Source organism: Ostrinia nubilalis, chromosome 10 (assembly GCF_963855985.1).
Source record: "Ostrinia nubilalis chromosome 10, ilOstNubi1.1, whole genome shotgun sequence".
Lineage (NCBI taxonomy): Eukaryota > Metazoa > Arthropoda > Insecta > Lepidoptera > Crambidae > Ostrinia > Ostrinia nubilalis.
Genome location: NC_087097.1, coordinates 1,023,774 through 1,049,298, shown reverse-complemented (window position 1 = coordinate 1,049,298; position 25,525 = coordinate 1,023,774). Strand labels below are relative to the sequence as shown.

At 35.6% G+C, this 25,525-nt stretch overlaps 1 long non-coding RNA gene across 1 annotated transcript in view; it reads right to left on the bottom strand.

The window, feature by feature from the left end:
• Positions 1–25,525, bottom strand: part of LOC135075665 (uncharacterized) — a 218,928-nt gene that overhangs the window by 94,980 nt on the left and 98,423 nt on the right. The window contains exon 3 of the long non-coding RNA XR_010258086.1: positions 17,425–17,460. This is a non-coding gene — a long non-coding RNA (uncharacterized LOC135075665). The remainder of the gene's footprint in view (positions 1–17,424; positions 17,461–25,525) is intronic.

Genomic DNA, 25,525 nt, shown 5'->3' with positions numbered 1-25,525 from the left:
TATGATCAGAGTATGTGACCGTTACCGGTTTTTCAACAACGATAACTTTTTACTCTTTCTTATCACAAACCTTACTCTTCATAGTTATTTATTTATTTATTGTAGGCCCAGTTACAGTTTCAAGATTACAAACACTTCTGAAGTCTTCCAACATAAAGCTTAATCCAAGCGATCGCATTTTTTTAAATTAAGCATTATTATGACCGCACAATTGATTAATCTACTCGTATTGTGTCTCGATTCGCGGCTTGAAGGGGTACACAACTAAACTTTATTATCTATGAACCAATGGGAACTGTAAGAACATACACTCTAAAGAAAAAGATCTAGAACACACTCCATTACATCCATTTGTCTCTTTGACTTTTTGTTCACGGTTCAGCGCTATAAGAGCTCATACTGCCGTCTAGTCTGGTGAACTCTAAGCTAATCCTTTTAGCACTGCGAAAACCTTAAAGTGGTCAAGTTCGAACCAGTTTTAAGGATGAGAATTCCAACGATCTGGGTAGATCGCGCTACAGTCTTCATAGTAAAGATTGTGTGACGATCAAAGCCTTTGTCTTTGTTTTAATTTCGAACTCCTCCTATGTTCTTCTGATTAATTTCGTTGCGGGTCCAATGACAGTTTAACTTTCCCCCGGGTCAGACATGACAAACTTATCTTTAGGAATGAGGTGCCATGGTAAGAAATCGTACATTCTTTGTCAGTAAATACATAAAGTAATTTTGCTTTTTTTTTTCAAGTTACATCAATAAATTAGTTATCATATTTGTTGTAGAATTTCTACAGCTATTTTGTATCTGTCTGAATAAGTCTGTTCACTTCTGGATATGCCTTCCCCTATGTGCGCCATTGAAACCGATCCCATTTTTCCGAACCGTTCCCAAGCAGGGTAAACTACCCAGTTATTGGCCAACGTCAGTTATTGGCCATACTGCACTTTGTCGGCACAAAATAAGAAACGGGGCAGGTCGGGCCATCTGTATTTTTTATAAAGAACTGCTTTATTAATCAGGTTTCATTTTAGTTCATTTTTTTCCCGTTATTGACCGTAGTGCCAATTCTAACGGCATTTTTTTGACAGTTGGTACCCGGACGCCCTCGGAGAAGTATTTATGTAGTGTATTTGTTAACGGACGGATTTATTTCAAAAATAGTAATATGGAGTAGTTTTCAGTGTTTTGCAGTGGTTTGCAGTGCTATTGTGTTTTTTAAACGGTAAGTTTCAATATTACAGTAGCATATTTGGAGTTAATCTAATAAAACCTCAGTTTTGAGGGGTGGCCAGTAACTGAATGACAATTTGTATTTATTTTTGTTTATTGGCCAGACCGGCCAATAACTAAATTATTCTATGCTCATCGAATTTCTGCGGAAATACACCGTATTTGTAATGTTTTTAAAGTTTAGTATCTACTGGCTAGAAATCATTTATTTCTATCCATAAATTTCAGTTACTGGCATAAGTGGCCAGTAACTAAAAAAAAGTGTCAATAACTAAACTAACCATTTTTTGTTTCACAGACATCCATTAAATAAACAAGATTGCATCAAAGCGACAAAAGTATTCTCACGAAGATGAAGGCCTTGAAGTTTATAGAAAACAAGGAAGGATCCATTCGACAAGCAGCAAATATTTTCAATGTGCCAAGAAGTACCAAAAAACACTGAATTCGCCCAAAAGGCAGGACAAACGCCAAATAGAAAGACTACCGTTTGCGCTTACTTCCGTCTCATCATTTCAGCCATAGGACGTCCACTGCTGAACATAGGCCTCTCCCAATAATTTCCACAATGGCCGGTTAGTGGCGGCCTGCATCCAGCGCCTTCCCACTACCTTCATGAGGTCATCGGTCCACCTTGTGGGTGGACGTCTTACACTGCGCTTTCCGGTACGTGGCTTCCACTCCAGAACCTTGCTGCCCCATCGGCCGTCAGTTCTGCGTACTATATGCCCTGCCCATTGTCTGCTATGTCAGCGACTTTAGTTCGTTTAAGGATCTCCTCATTTCTGATTCGATCTCGTAGATATTTTTGCTTGTGCCCTATCAAAAAGAGAATTATAGAATGTAATCAATGTCAAGAAAAGTATAATTTGAATTGTATTCCAATTGCTCATAGAGTGTATGTACCAGAACAGAATGACGATTCCTTTTTGTGTCATTTATGATGATAAAGAGAGAGTAACACTGATTCATCTGATGATAAAGTGGATTATTTATTTGCTGCTGTCTATAAAGAATCCAAAAAACAAGGGTTTAATTAGATAGTTTTGTTTTTATTTGTTTATTTGAGACTTATATTGAAACTATAGCTCCTAGGTTGGAAATATTCACTTTGTCTATGAGTAAATTATATTGTTTCACGACTGATCTCATATAGTTTTAGATAACGTTCTGTTTTTCATGTTATATTGATTTCTTTAGCTGTAATATATTATTTTTTTCTGTGGCCAGTAACTAGCATGCATATGGCCAGTTACAGAATTTCATGGCCAATAACTAGCAATATTCGTATGTTTTTGAATTAAATAAAAATATACATTCAAAAAGTGTTTAATTGTACTTCATAAAGTCATAAGGTTAAAAAGTAAGATTTCCTGGTCAATTTGATGTCTGTTTTTTGTTAATAAGTTATCGCACTAAGAAACCGTAAAGCTTTGAAGTGGCCAAGAGGCTTAAGTGGCCAGTAACTAGTCGATTTACCCCAGTGCGTATGTCGTCATAATTTCTAATTCTGCCAACGGATCCCTGAAAATGGCAAGTTATTTGAGCTTAGACGGTGAAATAAATTGCATCAAACGTCTCGCTCGTTACGGGGCAGAATTCGCTTCTGTACAGAGACGCAATAAGGGTAAGTGGGGGACACGTACGGACATCCATTTGAAGTAAAGGACGGTGCGACCTAAGTACTGATAGCGATACAAGACCTAGAACAAATAATAGATTAAGCATTCTAGAGTTCTAGACTATTGATTCCTGTTGTACAAAGTTAACTAGACGACGCTAATAACGTGTTCACCAGTTGTGTCCCAATACTTAGTAGAAAGTTTGAAATGAATAGGAATAGTACTTTTATCTTAAATGGTACTCAACTCTACGTATTTTGATGTAAGTGCTGTTGTATAATGGGACAAGCCATGTTATACACAAAATAAATTACAATATTGAACTTAGTGTATCTTGTATTTTTTTTTCAAACTCGTTTGTCGTTGTAATGTGCAGTGCCCCATTAACCTAGACCGATCTGAGTGCTCCAAACAGCGTAGACAGTACCTTTGTTAGTCTATTGAATTATCGTATCAATTTATTCTTACCCTTATCTAATTGATCATAATATAAGATAATTATCTTCACTTGAATCTACTACTACTACTAAACCACGCTTTAAAAATGAGAATAAATAATCCTTGCGCTGCTGCTATTATCCATAAATAAAAAGGTCGTGGCCCAATTTTCCTCATCACATAACTGACTCTCTAACAACAATCTTAAAAAGATTTAGAGCCCATCATCACAGCCTATTCCACCCATGTTTCAGCCGTAAATCATGCCCTCACCACACCTTTCGATCGGGCCCTGGCACCGCGGGCAAATACCGTCGCACACGCCATTCGTGCCATCTGCCCGCTATGGGATGGGAATATGGATCATTATTGTACCTATCCAGCTAGAAAAAACGGGGTAATATCCGCTGAATCCTCTGCTATCTACTAACTGGTCGTTTGTGAAGCTTTACAACCTTGGTATTGGAATTTTCGGGAAAGATGGATTAAATCGAATGGAGGCAAAGTGTTTTTATTTCAGGTGGATAGGTTCTAAATGGCGCAGATAGTAAGCTCACTCAATAAAATTGCTACAGGGTCTTTTAGGATTTATGGTACCTATGCCCGTTTTCACCATCAATCCCTAATTTTTAAATGACCCCTTTGAAAACAAAATTCATGTTATGTGTTACCACAGAGGTCACTTAAAAATTAGGGATTGATGGTGAAAACGGACACTAATGTACCTAAGCTTGAAAAAATGAAAATGAAAAAAGTATTTATTTAAATAGGCACAGGTTACATTTTGCATTACAAAATAATAAAGGCAAGATGTGTTAACAATAACAGTAAGAAAAAAGAGCAAGATGTATATCAATAACAGTGGGCCCCAAACTAGGCATAGCCTGTATCTTGGTGGCCCAAACAGTGCAGTTTGCAAAATTAAAGTGACTGGCACAGCGCGGTACAGTTCAGCTATACCTAAGTGTAGTGAAACAGTCTATATAAACAAAAAAAAAAGGAAAAGGGAAAGAATATCCCAAAAATAAATAAAATAAAACAGTGCGTAACATTAGAACACCAGCATATTGTGTGTTTATGTGTTTGTTTTTTTTTGTCTGTGGTTCCTAAAAAGTTCTAATTAATTAAAAGATTTTCGGTTTCTGAGTAAGTTAATTCACCTATCCATCTCTTGAACTTAATTTTGGCTTCGAATAGCGTTTCGGGTATTGTGATGATTTTGCTAACTTTATTAAATATGTGTGCATGGAGAAATCGACTAAAACGACGTCCAAAAGTAGTTCTGATCATGGGAGTGGGTAAACGGTAAGTATTATTCCTGCTCTTATACAGGTGAATGGACTTGCTTTTATACGCATTCGTAAGTGCTCCCAGGACATAAAGTTGCCGGACGCTAAGGACTTTGGCCTCTACATATAGCTCGTCTGTGGGGAATCTTCGTGGTTTGCCAAGTAACACCTTCAGAACAGCCCTCTGAGCCCGCTCAAGTTCGATCATGATGGTCTTAGCAGCACAACCCCAAATGCCAACACAGTACTGCAACAGAGATTGGCAGAGTGATACATATACCATTCTACTAATGTCCATAGGTGCGCAACTTCGTAGTAGTTTCATCAAGTATATATACTTTCGTGTCCTTTTAGAGAGCAGCGCAATCTGTTCTTTGAACTTCAAGCTTTACCCATAAATTTTCGCTTCCTAGGTGAATGTTCTCACAACTAACATGAAGGGACCAACTAACAGTAAGGAAGTCATGCTATATTCGCTGAAATGTTTTACTCAATACCCATTTGTTACTCCTTTTATTGATTCCGCGACAGATATTGCCAGTCTACATTCACTGTATCCACATATCTTACAAATACTGTAATGGGGACCGGGAGTTGACAATAAAAAGAAGTTATTGGTACGATGCTAGTATAATAAGTGACTGACATAGCTCGCAGAATCGCTAAAATCAAGTGGCAGTGGGCGGAACACATAGCTCTTAATAGAGCTGATGGCCGCTGGGGCAGGAAAGTTCTTGAGTGGCGACGACGTAGCGAGGGCAGGCCTTCCACTATGTGGACCGACGATCTGGTTAAGGTCACGGAAGGTGCCTGGATGCAAGCGGTGCAGGACCGGTCTTTGTGGAAATCCTTGGGGGAGGCCTTTGTCCAGCAGTGGACGTCTTTCGGCTGCAACGAACAAACGAGTATATTAAGTGTCTCAATTTACACAGCAACACTAGTTAAATAGGCATAAAATGTACTAGACTCTCTATTAGACCTCCCCCTTTTTTAAAAGAAAAAAAAATTGTGGAGCGTACACATACTACAATACTATTACGCAAAAGTATACTTAAACTCGTAAATACGAAGCTGTAAATTTTCTCACTCGATTCACTGATTTCATCCCGCGAAATGTATCGCCAATGTTTGTTCCGCAATCCGTAAGAGGCGGGAGATTTATGTTTTCTTTATGGTCCACCGTTTGACCTCAATCCTGGCTAACGGGCTGGAGATGGGATCTAGGATAGAACACGCTTGCCCAGGGAATAGGCTATTTAGCGAGGGCCTGGGACCGTCCCTTGGGAAGCCGAAATATATGACATAACAGCGCAGTCGTATAATAATTATAGAGCCTGTATTTTATCCTAGGATCTCTGTGACTTTATATTGTTAGCACACTACTATGCCAAGAAATTTTTATTTCTGCCAAGGCGCATGAGTGATTTTTAGAGTTAAATAAGTTAGCTTTTCCGTCAAGTGCAATGCCATATACCTACCTACAAAAAAACACGGGATTTAGGAAACATTCTGCTGACTAAGATAACCTTTCAAAATCGTGAAAATATTATTCACCAACAGATAGGCATACCTACACGAAATACTCTAGGACTCTATGTAATCGGCTTACTTTTTACAAATATATTTATGTAATCTGCGGAATACATCTCTAAAAATCATAATATTCTAGGAGCCTATTAAAATGTATAATATACAGATCCAAGAATGCCTACCCAAGTGTGCAGGATCAATATCGAACCGTCCTATAAGTATGAGACGTGTCGACTTACCCCCAAGGCCCACACACCCCGTATCATAATAATAATAATAATATACCTTACATATTGGGTTCGTAACATAACAAAACTCAAGCGCCAAAGCGAAATCGTTTACATAAGCAGATCAATATAACTTGCCCTTGTATATGATAATATTTATTTGTGACGTCGTTATGAGTGTTGTTATGAGAAAATATTTGAAGATATTTGGTTTTATTGAAATGTTACATCCTAATGTAAAGATATAAAGTTACTGGGAGTCTTTACTATATTTTTGAAACTTAGACGGGAAAAATAATGATATGAATCTAACAGGATCACAAAGTAGACACATTTAATGTTCTTTTGATACAATTGTTATTCCTTCAGTTGCCGAAACATACGTTATGTACCTACCTATCTTTTTAATAATAAATAATGTAATTATAAATAAGTAAGAAAACAAATGTGATTTGTTTTAAACGTACTGTGAGTTTACATGACACTCGTATTTATCATCAATGGTTGCATTTTCCAAAACTTGCTGTAAATTGCACTTTTGCAGACTATGCCCACCTCTCGTTCCCACCGCTGCAACTCCTGTGTAGCCAGGATCTACAGCTTGATCGCCTGTAAAAACCCAACCAATGAAGGTCAAGTTTTAAGATTACATAGTGAATCAAAAGAGGAACCGATTTGAACAACCAACACCATTGAAGCCTTTACTATCTCAATGGCATAATCTAAAGAATAGTAGGTTTCCGCTCAAGAGGCGTGGCGGGCCCATCCGTCGCTACTTCGCTTGTCCTGAAGTTGACTTATACCGACAATCCTTCTCGTTTACTTAGCCGTTTCCCTATTTGAAACGACTGGGGTTACGGCTGCCTAGACTATTTGACACTACCAATCAATTGACGTACTTTTTAAAACTGTCAACGAGACTCTTCCATAGATTTTGTATGGCAATACAAGCAAGGGATGCCACTATTTTGTCAACTAAATAAAAGTGCTTTTAACCAAAAATCTTAATTTACAGGTAATTTAAAATTAATTAAGTTTTAAGACCAGAATAAAGTGTCTTTTTAAGCAAGTTGTGATATCGAATTATTGGGGAATGGTATCAAATAATCGATCGTGTTAAAAATCTGTATAAAAAACTACCGTCACTAAATTACCTACTAATCTAACAGTTCAAACCACTGAACGAATTGCACTGAAAGGCACGCAGATAGTCTACTTTAGACATCCGGCAAGAAAGAATCTTCTGAAATTACGCGAGCAAAACTGTGGGCAAAAGCTTGTCTAAGTCATAAAATGTGTCTGCTAAGTTTTCACATCTCCTACCTGCTGTACCAATCTAGTTAACCTAGCAAAGAGTAATTTATTTCTGAATATTTTTCCTTAAAAAGGGGTGAAATAGGAGGCGAAATTATGTGAGAGGATTCCATAATTTCTCATGATAGCGGTGTGAAACTCATATTATTATTTATGGTTTTGGTAGTAAATGAATTGTTTTTGATGGAACGCGCGAGCCTTAATGACTTTCTATGTTGGATTGAAATCTAGTGCCATTACAAATGGTAGGTATAATTACTGAATTATCTTTGGGAAAATCGGTGAATTCAATGATCATTAAAAATAAACTTTTATTATTTATTAGGTACACAATAAACTACGACTGTTAAGTTCAGTTTTAACAGTCACCCGTATTCACAAACGAAGCTTGCTTAAGCCGAACAGAATCAGAAAATCGAACGCGTAGCGTTGAATAGAGCTCTGTGATTGGTTCGTGTGTCACCCTGTGAGTCCACGCGCACTGTGAGACCTCATAGTAATGTTTGTGAATACGGGCGAGTATCTACATAGATACTGTTCTATGATAACCCTTTAAAGTATCATAGGGTCAAAACGTTTATTAGGAAAATCCACTCGTGAAATATGGCCCATAACACCCACGCCTACGTTCTGTGTCTAGTTTGATGTAAATCGATACTTTTACTGTCAACACGACTCGATTGTCAATCGCCATTTCGCCGTGATAACGATTGCTGACAGTTGTTACGATCACAGATAAAAGAAATGCTTTTTAGGCCTTTTTGAGATTCGTTTCAGGTCTCTTGAGAATATTACGAGAAAGTGTTAGGAATCATATTGACAAGGAAAACATTAGGATAACATTCTCCTTTTAGCAACACGGGTCTTAATGCGTCATTTCAAGTCTAAAAAATTGAATTAAAATAGAAAGACACGGGTCTTAACGCGACATATTTTATGACCGAGTTACATTTTGTACTCACGGCTTGACGTTTCGGCTGCGATGCTGCAGCCGTGGTCACAAGCAGACTGGCGGTTCGCGGCGTCGTCCGTTCGGGCGGGCTTGAAAATTTTCAACTGCCCTCATATTGTCATTGTTACACCACTAGTGATGTAATCACGATACACAACACTCACAGTATCCGTATTCGTACTTGACATCAATATTCGCGGTTAACATTTATTAATCTCCAGATTCCATACTGGTGACAATTTAAGCCCGTCCTCCCAATAAAAATTTTTATGTTCTATTTTGAAATGGAACATGAAAGTTAAATCTTATAAAAAATTCAAGTCCTAGAACATGGAAACTCGTTCGAATATTTTAATTAAAACACGACAAGACAGTCTACCCTTCACTCTCCCAATTTCGATATTGCAGGTCCATTCATCCATCCATTTCAGTCATAGCGCAATCAACGGTAGGTATACTCAAAGGCACGACACAAGCCTCCTCGGAGCTCGGGTCAGATATCTTAAACCAGCCTAGAATCTAGAATTTAATCTAACGTTGAACAAAGCCTGGACATCTGGAGTGTGGAGCCAGATCCATGGAATTTACGGCGGGGATATTGGAAATCGACGTCATTTGTTAGGTGTGAAGGGAGAATATTGTAACAAAGTAATACATAGTCATTCGAGATAGTTTGTTGATACAATATAGAAGAACTTAGAATCACAAGTAATCACAAGTTGTTGTACCTACTTAGATACAATTTATGCTTATCATTTGCTTATCTCTTACATAAAATCTGGGGGTTATTATAGGTCATCTAGGCAATGCGTGTACCTACCTATTCGTGTTTATAGTTTTTGTAAGTACGAGTATAATAACTATACCTACAGTACCTACTACTTTTTATTATTACACTATGTACGATAGGCCATAAGATAATTTTTCTGGCAAAACAGTACATAGGTACATAAATGGCAGTAGTAGCACGTAGTAGGCTTCTACAAATTAAGGCACAATGTTTTACTTGATCTGGTATTGTTCATTCAAAGCTATAATAAAAGCTTGAAAATAAACAAGATTTAAAAAGAACCATTACTGGAACTGGAATCACCGAACCGTCTTGATTTCAACTCGATCACAGTAAAACCTTCTGTAACATGATCTCATTAAAGTTCGATTTCGTTATTTGCTGAAAAACCGTTTTCGAAATAATCAAGCGCTTAATGATATTGGGGTATATTATCGAATCCTATATACATTATTAAGAGTTCTTAACGATAAAATAATGCGCTGACGAGGCAGATTAACTTTTTTACTCGAATTCTTTATATTAGGAATCGTATTAAGAATGTTAGGTATCTTAATCAGTAGAGATAAAAGGATGCTGCAAATTTAAATATGGCTGACACCTATCGATTTTTTGTCTCTTTTTAAGTTAGTACCAAGTACCTCATCCTATATCTAAATAAAATAAATAAAGACTTTTTTGAATTTTGATTTGATTTGATATCTGAATGCATTTTGAATAAATATTTCAAAAATGCTCTTTAGGAGCCTTGAATTTGAATATCGTTATTTATTGGCGCCGCTAAATATTTGACTTGGTTTTCAATGTTCGCGGCAGTAATTTATTTAACGAATTAACAAAACAAACGTGGCACGATCATCGATTCCCATTTAATTTTATCTCACGCATAAAATCACATTGAAAAGGGATCGAGTGACGCCCAGTCGGTACGGACTTTGAAAATACTCCCCCGCGATATTAAACGTGGATACAGTAAAGCTTCAGCCAAACCAACGCGGGCAGATCGCCATCGCCGGAGCGATCACGGCGCGATCATAGGGAAATGACAGGTCGCGTGAACTGTCATGGGTCGCGCGACTTGTCATTGGCCTATGATCGCACCGGCGATGGCGATGTGCACGTGTCGGTTTGGTTGAAGCTTCAACCTGACCGCGACCCATGACAGTACACGCGACCTGTCATTGGCCTATGATCGCGCCGGCGATGGCGATCACTGCGCGTGCATAGGCAAAATAAATGACAGGACGCGTTGATGTGAACTCATCGCTACAAATTCATAGGCACGACATATGATTGCTATCGCCATCGCCATCGTGCACGCCGGCTGCACGCGTTGGTTTGGTTGAAGCTTAAATTATATTAGAAATAACATTCAGGGCGTACTTTATAGGCGGTATTTGAACGTTAACGTTTGGATCGACGCCATTTCAGATTAGAAACTCGATCATTTAAGGTTATGAGTGAAATATATTTGTGATACAGGTTTATTTTTATGGTTTTGTGTAACTGGATTATTATTAATTTTATTGGATGGGCTGCTTCGTACGCATGGATACCATTTTATCCCCTTATGGGTGGAGTTTCGTAAAATCCGGTCTCAGTGAGCACCTACTTTCTAAAAGGAACCCCCATGCAAAATTTGAGACTCGTAGCACTTGTAGTTTCTGAGATTTCGTGATGAGTGAGTGAGTGAATCAGTCAGTCAATCAGTGACCTTTCGCTTTTCTAGATATACATATATTTACGAGCAGTAGATTGTTTTTATGAAGGGTGATCCTGTAACTATTATTACATGAGAGAACACAACAGAAAATGATAAAGCTGATATTGCATTATCGGTGTCCTTAATCAATATGTGCTTTATTGACGAACCTACATAATGAATAGTAAATGTAATGATACTAATACAGAGAGCTTTCGATGGAAACAATGTATTGAACCAATATTAACAGACACGCAATTTGGTCATTCAATCCTTGTTAGTACCACCGACATCAATTTGTTAGGCTTTTAATATTATAACTATCACAGGCTACACATACGAGTAGGCTTCATTTTTTGTTGTGGCTTGGAATATTACAGGATTTTTGGCATACGTTCTCAATGAAAAGTACTTCTTTTTAATAAAAATGTTTCGCCCTCGTGACGGTCTGTCACAGAAAACTTTATTGCATGTGTGTCCCCTTTTCGAAAACCGGGATAAACTATTATCCTTTGGGTATTCTCTGGGTCTCAATTTGATCTAAATCGGTTCAGTAGTTTGAGCGTGATAATGAAACACATGTATACAGAGTTGGCAATAGTTTCGCATTTTAACTGGCTGGGTTGCACAATCTTACTTTAATTTAAGAAAACGTCAAAAATCTGTCAAACTCCATACAAAAAGCACCGATAGGTACAGTTAAAATTAGATTGTGCAAGTGCAACTCAGCTTTAATATCAGTATGGATTAACAAAATTATGTAGTACCTACCTAATAGAGATGAGACGTATTTACTAGAACAGATCCACACACTAGGTATTTTACAGTACTAGGCGGCACCTATTCCAATTTTTTAAATACTTGATCCACCTAGTATTTTATAAATTACACGATTTCCGACCCTACCATCAAAGTAATAGAGGTTATTATTGCGTAATCCGTAGTCGTGTATTACGCGCACCTAGTATTTTCTCGCTAAGCTTATGTGCGAACGTAGAGATTCACTCCGTCTCTGTCTGACCAAACAAATTTGAGCGCGACGAAGCAAACGCACACAAACGTAGTCAAACCATATTCATGTAAATAAGAAAAAATATGTAAATATTGTTATGAAATTGATATCTTTTAAATACGCCAACTTTTTGCGTCAAGTATGCTAAATTACTACGTACTAGGTGGAATAGGTATTTGGATCGAGTATTAATAAATACTAGGAATAGGACCTAGTATCAAAACCTAGTATAACCCATCTCTACTACCTAAGTAATTTACAATTGCTAACAAATGTAATTAAATTGAAAACTGTTTAGCAGTTTCAACACTAGGCAGTGCAAATACGTGAATACTCGCAAGGCTTAACAATTACCATTCCATTCATCGTTGCAGTACTACTTAAGTATCCTAAATCAATCGCTTTTCGTACTTATCATGTCACGGTTTTGTTCCGCCCAAGTTACGGCTGCGGACGGATTTAGCGCTGTAGTTTTAAATGGATTTAGTTAGCACATCTGGGCCCAGTAATTGTTAGGCCGGGCGCCTACTCAGGCGCGTAGTTGAACACTTCGAATCTATAGGGGTGGATTCGACCAAACAAGAGTACATATAAATCTCAGAATAAATCGTCAGTTTTGACATATTTCCCATACTAAAACTGTTAATGTGCTATACCAGGAGTTATTCTCGGATAAAAGTTTAGTCGAATCGGCCTTAAGTCGGTTTCTCTTAGGATAATTAGTTTGATATTTGGACTCTACTAGGAAGTTTTTGGGATTAATTTTTTTTACAGCTTTAAATTAATTTCCAGAAATTCAGGCATATACAAACGTATAAAAAGATAGCTCAGAAGTCATCATTTGAAAAACTTAACAGAAATCTGCGACTATTTTGACGATGACAATCCATAATATCAATGTTCCTATAATATTACTATTGAATGTAAGTATCTAAGACAAATATAAAACTACCTTTTTCTTCTTGAATCATTGTAAATAGTCACTCCTTAAAATTGCTTCGGCAATTAAAAACAGTTGTGTAGGTGTAAAACAAAAACTTGATAGAGTCATGGACTCAATATTGCTTTAAAATTCCATTCTCTTGCAATTACTCACGTGTCACGTGGACATTTATTAATGTCGATCAGCTGTAATTATCAAATGGCGTGTTTTACTCTGAATAAATACTTCCAAAGTAATTACTAAACAGCCAGCTTTTCATAAAGATAATTTTATTTGAAGCAATTTCAATCTAAGGCTGGGTTGCACCATCTTACTTTAACTTTGACAAACGTCAAAAATCTGTCAAACTCCATACAAAAAGCACTGGTTATTGTTATAGTTACGGTCAAAGTTAGGTGGTGCAACTCGGACTTAATAAGCCTAAGATGCGCGACAAGATAAACTTCTATAGAGGTATTATGTCGATTTTCCGCGATAAGCCTATCCATTTGTCGACTAAAGTCAGCAATAAGATTTTATCACGGCGCGCATTCTAGCCCGACTGATAAGTATTATAAACGATAAAGAAAAAACAAACATGAATTCACTTGATCAATAAATATTCACTTAGATTAATAAATATGTACGTATAGCTAAGGCAGTGTTGATGTCATTTTGAATTTTAATTAACTTTACGAAGAACGATGTAGCTGTCAATCTCAGTAGAACAATTTGTTTGTGCTATCTGAAGCACTTCCCCCTAAGCGAGTTGTCAGGATTCATTATTTATTAACAATCTGAACAGCTATTTGGACAAACTTCGTGCAAAATTGGGCTAAGTAACAGACAAGTTATTTCGCGGGTTCAGATCGTGAAACGTCTTAGTGTTAGGTACATTATTTGCATATCAAGCTATGTATTTGTCGTCCTGTGTAGACAGGAGTAGTCCTGTCTACACAGGACGACAAATACATACAAGGAAACTCTTCACTTTACAAGTTTAGTTTGTAGAAACTAAACTTGTAAAGTGAAGAGTTTCCTTTACACAGTTACTAATACTATTCCCACCTCTCACCACTGCAACTCCTGTGTAGCCAGGATCTACAGCTTGACCGCCACAAAAACCCAACCAAGTCAAGAAGGTCAAGTTTGTCCCGGGGGAAAGTTAAACTGTCATTGGACCCGCAACGAAATTAATCAGAAGAAGATTTACACAGTTACTGTTGATTATGCAAAAGACCATAAGACAACCACAAAAAAGGCTGTTATAAGATACCATCAAGCATTCTGAATCAGGAAAGACTATGGCTGGGTTGCACCATCTTACTTTAACTTTGATAAAAGTCAAAAATCTGTCAAACTCCATACAAAAAACATCGGTTATCGTTATAGTTACGGTCAAATTTAGGTGGTGCAACTCAGCCTATGTGTGTGCTTCCCCAAAATGAGCGTGTTTAGATACTGGCTGTCTTCATTTGTCTTTGGTATACTCAGAAATTAATTTCGTTAATCGTAAAGAGTATTAACATTATTAACGCATATTACGATAGGATGGGCAATAATAGGTATGATAACTGTGACGTTTACTATCGTTGGCTGCTATTTATCACTATAATCAGAGTATAGTGGGCAGTCAGTAGAATTTGTGGGTTGATTAATGATACCTACTTTTGGCATAATGTGTTTGCCCTAAAAAATTACTTGATTGTGTTTCATTTTCAGAGTAGTGTGTTTGACACATCATTTGTTAATTTCTTGTTACGGTTGTTCATGCGAACTTAACCTTGTATGATTTATTAAAGTGGCACAAGTAGATTTGCTCGTGTTATTACTTATACATACAATAATTTATGTGCAATATCTCTTACCTTTCGTAGATCGTGATCGATCCGGGGTGACAAAATTACTTTCCAATTATGTCTGGAATCTCAGCATTCGATCTATTAAAGAACATTAATAGAGAATGTTTACGTGAAAAAATAAACTAGCCTACTAATATTTCTAGAGTCAATAGTGTTCTCAATCTAAACTTTTTGGAGGAAAACTAAATGACTCATGATTTCAGTTCTGTAAGCCCCGTCTAACTACTTTGTAGGTTATGTAGTGACTAGCGGCTGCCCGCGACTTCGTACGCGTAGATCCCGTTTTACCCCCTTCATCTATCTTACGCGGTTTAGATTTATCACACAAAAGGAGTTTCCCGCTAATTCCCGTTCCCGTGGGAATTTCAGGAATTCCTTTCTTAGTGCACCTCTACGGTACCTAAGCTACGTCCCTTCCAAATTTCAAGTGCCTACGTTTAGCCATTTAGGCTGTGCGTTGATATGCCACTAAGTCAGTCAGTTTCTCCTTTTATACAGGGTGGGATTTTGTAATGCCACCTGGAGGGAAAGTACTCTTAATACTACAGATAGAAAATTTTACTGAAAGAAAACATTCCTTTATTTTTGAAAAGTAAGAGAACTGCATTCATAGATTTTCGAAAATTTTTCGAAAATTCACTACCGTACCATACAATTTTCTTTTATTTGATTTATCAAGTTTGTTAGAGAGATTCCATCCTTATCCTTGAGCCTAACGATCGATGCAATAAAAATACAGGGTGTAATTTTTAACATATTTTAGTTGGTTCGATTCCCGGGTGTGGCAAGCAAATTTTTGGAAATCTTATAATTCTGTCCTATTTCTTTTCAAAAATAAAGGAATGTATTCTTTGAGAAAAATTTTCTATCTACAATATTAAGAGTAGTTTCCCTCCAGGTGGCATTAGAAAATTCCACCCTGTATATTTAGAAGATTATATATTATTATTGCCTCGTTTCAATCCGTCCACGCCACCTTGTAGAAATATTTTTTCAATCGCTTTTAAAATCGCACAATGATTTCTAAGCTGCCATTTCTCACTCGACAAAGAGATAGAATAGCGACTGTTAAATAAAACGGCGATCGAAAGTAGATTATTACCACCAGCGGCAGGACGCAGGGGAACCCCCCATTTACATCGAAATGGCACATAAAACGCGCGCGGGCGAACGTTATACGACGGAGGCGAAAGGAGAGCGTGGAAAAGGCATGGGTTCAGTAGATAAATATAATAAATAAATGTGTCGGACCACACACCAATGTCACGCTCTCTACATAAACTACGCCCAATCCTTGCTGCTTTTATTTGGATCAATCTATCCTTTTCTATCTATCTAAATATATATAACTCAAAAGTGACTGACTGACTGACATAGTGATCTATCAACGCACAGCCCAAACCACTGGACGGATCGGGCTGAAATTTGGCATGTAGGTAGATGTTATGACGTAGTCATCTGCTAAGAAAGGATTTTACGAAATTCCACCCCTAAGGTGGTAAAACGGGATCCACGCGTACGAAGTCGCAGGCGGCCGCTAGTCGAAGATAATTGGTTGAATGTGGGACTGCGACAGAAAATCCGGAAGGCTGAGTGAAAGTATAGTCTTAAGACATAATGGACCATATTAGTGTATATGATAGTAGTTAATAACTTAACATTCAAATCTATACACGTGCCACCGAAGAAGTAAGAGCCAGAGTAGATGAACTGTGTTTCAGAGTGGTTGATTAGTTTGATCGATTCTAATAGAAACTTTAAGTTTAGACGATTATTCATGCATGAATTTTCCGATATTGAAGATTATGCCATCAAATTAACAAGTTAACATCGATTACTTAATATTCGTCCAAGCGTAATATAGATCTAATTTAATTTCATTTAGCCACGTGTTTTTTCTTTTGAAACCCTCAAATAGAATTTATGCTTAAACTAGTAACGTCTTAGATTAGAATTCAAACAAACTTAAAATTAACGAAAACACAGTTTAAATTGTTTTTGAAGACTTACAAAGAAATGATAACGAAACCAATTTGAGAAACTTTGTTAGGCAATTTCGAACAAGAAATCTTGCGACGACTATTTTGAGATTTATTTGAAGAACCCTAAACTTCAGCCATCTCTAGTGCTTATGTTTTCAACCAGTTTATAAATTGAATTCTTTGAATTCAATTCTAGTGTTATCGTTATGCTTACTTATAATACTTTACTATGTTGTGTGATTTTTACATATTTTTTTTAGTTGTTTAGTCTAACTTACACCCGTATTCACAAACGATGCTTGCAATGTGAAGCAGCAACACTATGAAAAGTCGAACGCACAGCGTTGAATAGAGCTCTGTGATTGGTTCGTGTGTGTCACTCCGCTACTCAAGTATTATCTATAAATAGGTGTTTGGGTCCCTGTGCGTCCACGCGCACTGTGAGACCTCATAGTAATGTTTGTGAATAGGTACGCGTGTTAAATGTTTTCCTGTTGGCCTTCGATTCTTTTGAATAATTATCTTATTCGTAATAGTTTTTTTGTTTTTGCTTACCTCTAAAATATCTCCTGTGAAAAATCCAGGTTCTTTCTGAAACAAAAAACAAAATGTCATTTTAACAATGTTATTATTTATAGGTAAGATAATATGGTTATTTACTATGAAATAGACAGCACATTTATGTTATTTATGTAAATTTCAACTTCATATTTTTCTTTCATATTACACGAGTCATAAAGTATGTATGAACATCGACAAGCCACAATAAAAACCTACATAATATTTCAAAAGTAATAATTAATTACTCAGCTGCAGCAACAAACTTTTAACGAATATGAACTTTTGGCCTTGGAATACCCCAGAAGTACGCGGAAATTATAATTTCCTCACTGCGACCAAGTTGGAGCTTTTGAATGATAAGTATACATATTTGAACAGCTCACAAACTCTGGCAGCCAAAGAAAATTTATATGTCTTGGATACGTATTGCTATAAATAATTCAAGCTTTCTTACTACGCTATGTTACGATGTTTGAAATCGGTTTGTTTACTGCTGAATTTATGGGCGTCTCTCAAGGCTCTATATTGAGTCCGATGTTGTTTCCAATTCATGTTACTAACGAACGACCCTTATTAATATTGACAAAAGTAATTAATGTTCGACTAGTTTCTATGTGTTATTGGATTGAATCGAGGGAAACTGTAGTTATTTGCACATGGTAAAAAATTTGTTCTCTTTTTCTTGATTCCAAATATAGCCAAGAAAATTATTTTGCCATTTATGCCTGATGAACTAAAAAACTAAAATGCTTTTTCATTCATGGTAGTTAGTTTGAAAAAGATATAAATTAATGTTAAACGTAATTCCAAGTGATTCTGTTTTTCAATTTTCACACTGGCAAGATTATCCCCTACACAGACATTGTATTAAATTCGGGCTCTCAACACGCCCTACGTTTCATCATGATCGATCTTATTAAATTTATTGGCGAATTGTTTTTCCTTCACTGAATCCAATCTCGTTATTAGCATTCTACAACGACATAAAGATATGGCGATGCTGTCATTATTAACTTTGGCAGTAATTCCAATGTCTAAAAGCTTTATTTTCAAAATTCAAATTCAAGTAGTTTATTCAGTACATAGGCCCTTTCCAGGGCACTTATTACACGTCCCAAGTATATCTTCCTACACTTCGTCAATTTGTATTTTATTACATTAAATAAATTTTATTAAGATAATAATTAAAGTTATGCGTAAAGAGATGATTTTCAGAAAAAAAAATTTTTTCTTCTTTATTAAGTTTCCTACCTATCGTTAATTTTACTTTTTAGCTTGTTTACTTTAACTTTCGTTTGCTCTTTCAATATTCGTCAATTCACTCATTATAATTAATTCTTAGGCTGAGCGGATGTTTTGTTATTGTAAATATAATGTTCTCTTCATTTATGGAAAGTCTTATAAATTGGCTCCTTTATATTCCAAGGAAATGGCTATGATGGTAGATCGAGATTATATGAAGTAAATATTTTCAAAAACACTTCATTTACTGATACTAAATTCATAATTATGTGTTAATCTGTAAGCTGTATGTTTTCCAAATAAAGAAAATACATCGAAAGAATAAATAAAACCGGCAAATATGCCAACACAAAGTCATTACCAAAAAACACATTAGGCCAGTACATAAATATGGGCGCGGTGTCCTCCACGGCAGTATATTAAATTCTGAGCACTGCCTTAAGATTTATCGTTCCCACGTGGATCTAGGGCTGTCAACCCTAATTTATAGCACTGTAAACACTAAAAGATACTCCAGAATTAGGGCCAACGATACAGATGTAAAAGTAATTGGACTTGTAAATGTATGAGTACTATTCCCAGATGTTACTGGAATACAGATCGGGTTAGGTCATGAATTAAGTGGATAGACGATGTTTTGTAGGATGGTTGCTAATATTATTGGATAGTGTTGGTCCAACGAGAGTTAGTTCATTTAATTTGAAATAGATTTAAAATATTTTTGTATATTAGAAGAATCATTAACTTCAGGAAATACTTAGGTAGAGTTTGGTTGCAATTATAATTTTTAAATTATATTGTTTGGTTATTAGTAGTTTTACACCCAATCTGCCGTCTATAAGCTAAAAGGCCGCTAAATGACATTTGGTCATTTTTCACTTTTTTAATGTCATGGTATTAAAAAAAAATTCTCTATCGATCTGTCTAGGAACGGTTATTCTATCTTTTACCGTTCTCAAGATATTTTATTTTAAAAGGCAGCTAAATACAAAAAAATAAAACTTCACATCGCTTAAAGGTCGCTAAACAGCAAAACTAGATTAGAAGGCAGTTATACTACTTTAACGTTTGGATCGATTGAACATTTTTACTATCCATGCTTAGCTATAAAACAGTTATTATTTGACAGTTAACTAAAAGGTAGCAAAAGTATTTTAGTGGTTTTTTACCTTGGTTACGTTAAAGTATAATACCTTGCATAAACTTAACTAAAAGGCGGTTAATACGCTCTTACCGAACTAAAAAGTAGTTAAAATCATTTAACGGCCTTTAAGCGTTGTAGTGTTACTACTTTTACAATCAATAAACTATCATAGAAAGCCTTATTAGACCGTACGTAAAGTAAAATAAATATTTTCTTCTGTATCTTGCATAACAAAAAAGCCGTTAAATAACAAAACATCGCTAAAAAGCCGCAAACTACCCATCTCGCTTGTAAGGATAGTTTCACTTTGTGATACCAGACTATTATGTATTCTGTGATACCGGCACCAAATTTTAGTATGTTGTTAAGCATGTCTGTCAGAGCCCATCTGTAAGACGTCTGGTCCCGGAGAAAAGCCTCATCAAAATGGCAGCTGCAACATTTTGAAAAATGCAAAGGATTCTGATTCTATGAACCTTACATGCATGTGCGGGGTGTCAAATTAAAGGTAATTAATTACCTTAATTGTTTTATAAATATATCAGCGCAATATCAGCTAAATAGTACAATAATGAAAATATTTAAAATTAAATGAAAATTAAAGCTGTAAAAACCAAGTATTTTTAAATACAGCAACGAAACTATACACTAAAGACAAAAAATACATATAACAGACATAACAAGCAACTCTTTAGCTATCCAAAAAATAAAACTGTGACTTGATCGAATTGAAAATGTCTTAGTTACTTCGTTGTTAGTAACTTCTCCTTCACCCTCCACTTCATGCGCGTGTAGTTGGTTATTTTAAATACTTTCTGTGGGAAATAAGACGATGAATGACAATATTGTATGTTTATAAAACTTATAAGAAAGAAAATGCCACAGTATTGTAATGGATATAATTAAAAAAAAAAACAATAATCGATTGTAAATACAAAAATAAATCAGTTTTTCCTCGAAATCGACAATAAAATAAACTCACTAGTAACCACCGTTTATATTTTGTAATAATATAATTTAAAACTTTGCTTTGCATTCATTTGTAAGTATCTAAGCTAAGTACCTACCTAAGCTTATGGGAGTCTTTATTTAGTTACATAATAGGCCAGCCAATTTCGACATCAAAACATCGTAAACGCGCTTTTTTACAGTATTTATGATGTTGTTAGGTCCCTTTAGAATTTTTACCTTTATTTGCAACAATGCGCCAAAATGTGACTTGGGCGCTTTCTTCACTGTTTTGGGGAAACTACCACAAGAGAGCGTTTTGCCGGTATCGTTGCTTCATATTTCACTAAATTTAATAAAGTTTGCCACCGTTTGAAGTTCATTCCAATGCTCTAAGTCAATTTTTTGGAGATACAGCAAGTCAAAGATGGGAAATAATTTACAATACTGAATAACTCAGGCGCTTATTTCAGTTATTTTTAAATATCGACCCTGAAAAATGTTTCCAGGTGTCTTTTTTTAATAGTTTTGTAAATTCAACTAAATATTCTACAATTTGAGCCTAACCTAGCACTCTAGAACCTTGAAGATAATAATATAACCTTGTCAAAGATGAGCATTTTTTTAAACTAAAGTGAACATTCTCAGCACGGTCATTTGCTAGGACATACTGGTTGAACTAACGCTTTTAGAAATAAATCATGAGAGAGAGTTGAAGAAAATATAATAAATTTTCATTTGATTTCAATAATATGTTATTTCTAGGTTTCATAGAAACATAAGTTTGCTCAAGAATGAAAACAGTAATAATGATAAAAACAGTGTACTGAATAATGTTGGTAAATATTTATTACTAGCTTTTGTCCACGGCTTCACCCGTTTGAAATTTAGTTTGTCCCAGATCATCATAAATTATAGCCTATATGTTATTCTGGGTTATAAACAATAATACTGTAAAGTTTCATCAAAATTCGTTCGTTAGTTTTTGCGTGAATAAGTAACAAACATGTTGACATCCAGATATCCATACAAACTTTCGCATTTATAATATAAGTAAGAAGTAAGATTTAAATTTTAGAAAAATAAAATACTATCATTCACTCGTCTCCTTTCCCACTGAAATTAGTTGAAAATAATAGAGTACAGCCGTCTGGAGTAGAGAGTGCCTCACTGACAACGATGTAACTAAGACATTTTGAATTCGATTGAGTTAAAATTTTTTGTCTATTATTTATAGTTTCGACACTGTAATTGAAAATATGGACTTAAGATTTTATTTTGATTTTTTCGTAATTGTGATTCAGCTGAGGTTACATATTACAGCATTATAAACGACTTAATTACATTTTATTTGATACCCCATACGTGCAAATAAGGTTGTTAGAACTAGAATAAAGGAATTTTATAAATTTTACCCTAAGCGAATGATTTTTTTTATTTTGTAGTCACCATTCCCGATAGTTTTGTGGCAAAAAAGAACTTGTCTTTGTCAAAACTTATTTAGATTTTATAAGTTAACGTTTAATTTTGCAGGATTCGAAAAATACAGATGTGGATTGTGCTAGCCTAAAAAGCAGTTATGTGAAAAGGTTTAGTAATTAACCGCCTTTAAGTTATGCATAACTGTATTAAAAGTTGTTAAAAATTTTTTGAAGAGAAGTTAAGCGATATCTACTTGGCTAAAAGGCGGCTATGTGTAATTAGCTGCTTTTTTGTTATGGAAATGTTAATAACTTCCTGTCTCTTTTGGAAGTTATTACTAAATCCATAACTTAAAAGCAGTTATGATTCTTTAGCCGCCATTTAGTTCTGCACACTTGAAGCAAGCCTTAAAATTTTACAAGGTTAGAAAGGAAAATGTGTATTTATTGAAGTAATTATTAATATTTTACAAAATCAACTTACTTCATGTGAAAGTTGAAAAAAATACCTTTTTTTTGGTATATGACAACATGACAAAATGTTAATAGATACTGAGGAGCATCGGTTTGAAAATTTTGCCGCTTTTTTCTGCTCTAGCTCAAAATAAGAATTTGTCATTTAGCGGCCTTTTAGCTTATAGACGGCAGCAATGCTGGCAATGCTTTTACTACTGATCTTTGCAAAGTAAACTCATAAGCTTAAACTTCACCTAAAGTAATTTTACATTGACTCGGGCGCGATCAGATTATTCCAATTTAAAAATCATTTTCTGACTATCCATTTTTTGTTTCCTTCTAATGTTGAAAATATTCCTTCGTCACTGTAACCCTATACCGTTATTTTGGATTAAGTTATTAATAGGTCATCATTATTACGACCGAAAGAACTACGTAATGATACTTCATTACACGCGAGCCCATTATCATAATAGCCGGTTGCTATGCGTCACTATATGCCCAAGTCATTAGCAAAGGCTTGTCAAGAAAATGTTCGTCAAAATTCTCACACAACGTTTTTAGGGCAGACATTTTTAATTCGAACGATAAGTTCCTTCGTTACTATCTTTTTAATAGAATTCTTCTTGTATTGTGTTTTAGTAACTGCACATTTAATAGGCTTGTGACATGAGTCAATAGATCTATGACTTAGGCCCAGTTTTTTGAATCATAGTAACTAATTGTTAAATGCTACTAATGGTTAAATATTAACAAATTGTAAATAAATAGTTAATAAATGTACTAAAAGTCAAGCTAACCATTGTTCGAAAAACACATTTTTTTTTAATATTTAACCACTTGTCATTTGACATCTATCAAATTTAACTATTGGTTATTTTAACTACGAATCAAAAAACTGGGCCTTCAAGTGCCCTCACTGCCCTCCAACGTAAGGGAGCATTTCTTACGAATATTATAGTCGGTTGGAATTAGAATCCAGTACCGCCAAGCTGAAAGATATTTTACCACGATGACTGGGGTAAAACAGTCTTAAAATTAAATCTTCTCCAAAAAAAGATCGGTAACCATAAAAGTTATACAAGCAAACCTGTTTTGGGGTTTTCGCGTTGTGATATTGGAAAGTCCCCATGGGCAAATTTTCCACGATTACGGCGACTTGTTTGAACACCTCATAAACCTACTATCGTTATGACACCTGTTGCTGTAAATTCTGGAATAAGATTCACAAGTGATTTTCTTAGAACTTTATATTAGACTCAAGTTAATTAAAGGTAGTTTTCTGATAATGTTGAGGGCTAGTTTTTTAGATCTAATCCAATCAGTTTTTATGATAGCTACTTTACTGCACATAAATTCACTTAATAATGAATTTAAAAATATTTTAGCGAAGTTCGAACTAGACTAGATGTCATGTAGCGTAATCTCCACCTCAAATACGAATTTAATGACTTTACCTGCATTTGTTTAATTACCAATGACCTCGTTTGCAATTATTTGCATATTAAATTAATGGAATTAGAACAAAAGTGATTCGAAGTTGGGACATTTCGCCCCAGCGAGCGATATTCGAATAATTGCTTCAGTCGCATCGCCTTAAACTTCAAGGGCAATCTATTAGATTACCGCCGTGGGAGTCCTCACCTTCAACCCTTTCGGCGATCCATTTTCAAATGGATGTACAGGAACAACCGTTGGGCCTTTCTGGCGTTCTGTTCTCAAATGGAACAGCCGTTGGAAACTTTGGAGGACTCTTTTTTGTCTTTCTTCTCAAATTGGAGTTCGAAATACGAAAGCCTCTTGTGACTTTTTATTTTAATTTAATGTTGGTAGTAAGTAAACTCACCAGAATGCAACTGTGGCCTCTTTTATAAAAATAGCTTGAGCTCTCAACTAAGGCTAAAGTTCCTGGTTTCTGCAGTTTGAACACACGAATGTGAACTCTTCAAATTCAATATTATCAAAAACTGCCAGATGTTTGAGTCACAGACATTAATACGTTCAAAATGCTCAATGCCATTAAACAAGATATATTCAAAAGATCCCAATTTTTCGTGCCATTTCGTTGGCTCTTCCAATCTAAATAACTCATTTACTCTAATATCCCTAGACCAGTATCATCGCTAGAATAAAAATAAAGCAAGCAAGGGTCGTATTTAGGACCAAAGGAGTCCAAAAACATAGACAACAAACAGGTCTTACTTTGAAGGGAGAAAACATTTTGCGCGCACTTCAGACAAAATAACTATGTCATCAAGTTACTATAAACTTAGTTCTAGAACTATTGCTAGCTGTAATAAATGTACTATCGACGAACTCGTAGCTGCGTTTGATTAAGTGTGCTGTCACAGTGTTTGTCTTAGCGTAGCGCTCGTCGTCTTTGAGCAATCGCTGAGCTAATCACTCTCGCGGCTGTCGCAGGCGTTTGCTTTGGAATGTGTATTCTATGTATGGAGTCATTTGGGTTATAGTGAGTTCCAGGTTCCATTCTCGGCGAGATCATTTTACACGACTAAGTAGGTTTTGACTATGATTTGTGTGCTTAAATAAAAGTATGGGGAGGGATGTTAATACTAGTTTCTATTTGCGGCTTCACTTCAATTCAGTGTATCCTAAAAAAATATTTCGTTGTATTTTCTGAAATCATAATCATAAAGTCAAAGTCAAAGTCAAAATTTCTTTATTTGTTTAGACTAATAAATAGTTCTTACAAATCGTCATATGCTCTTAAGGAGCCTCTACATGTCTCATAATCTTTTTACCCTACCAGCGCTTCGAGACCAACATTTGGCAAGTGCTGAGAAGAAGCGCCGCAACAAACTCAGTCACCACTGTCTGCCGGTTAATATAAATAAATAGAAATAGTAGTAGTACAAAAAGCATT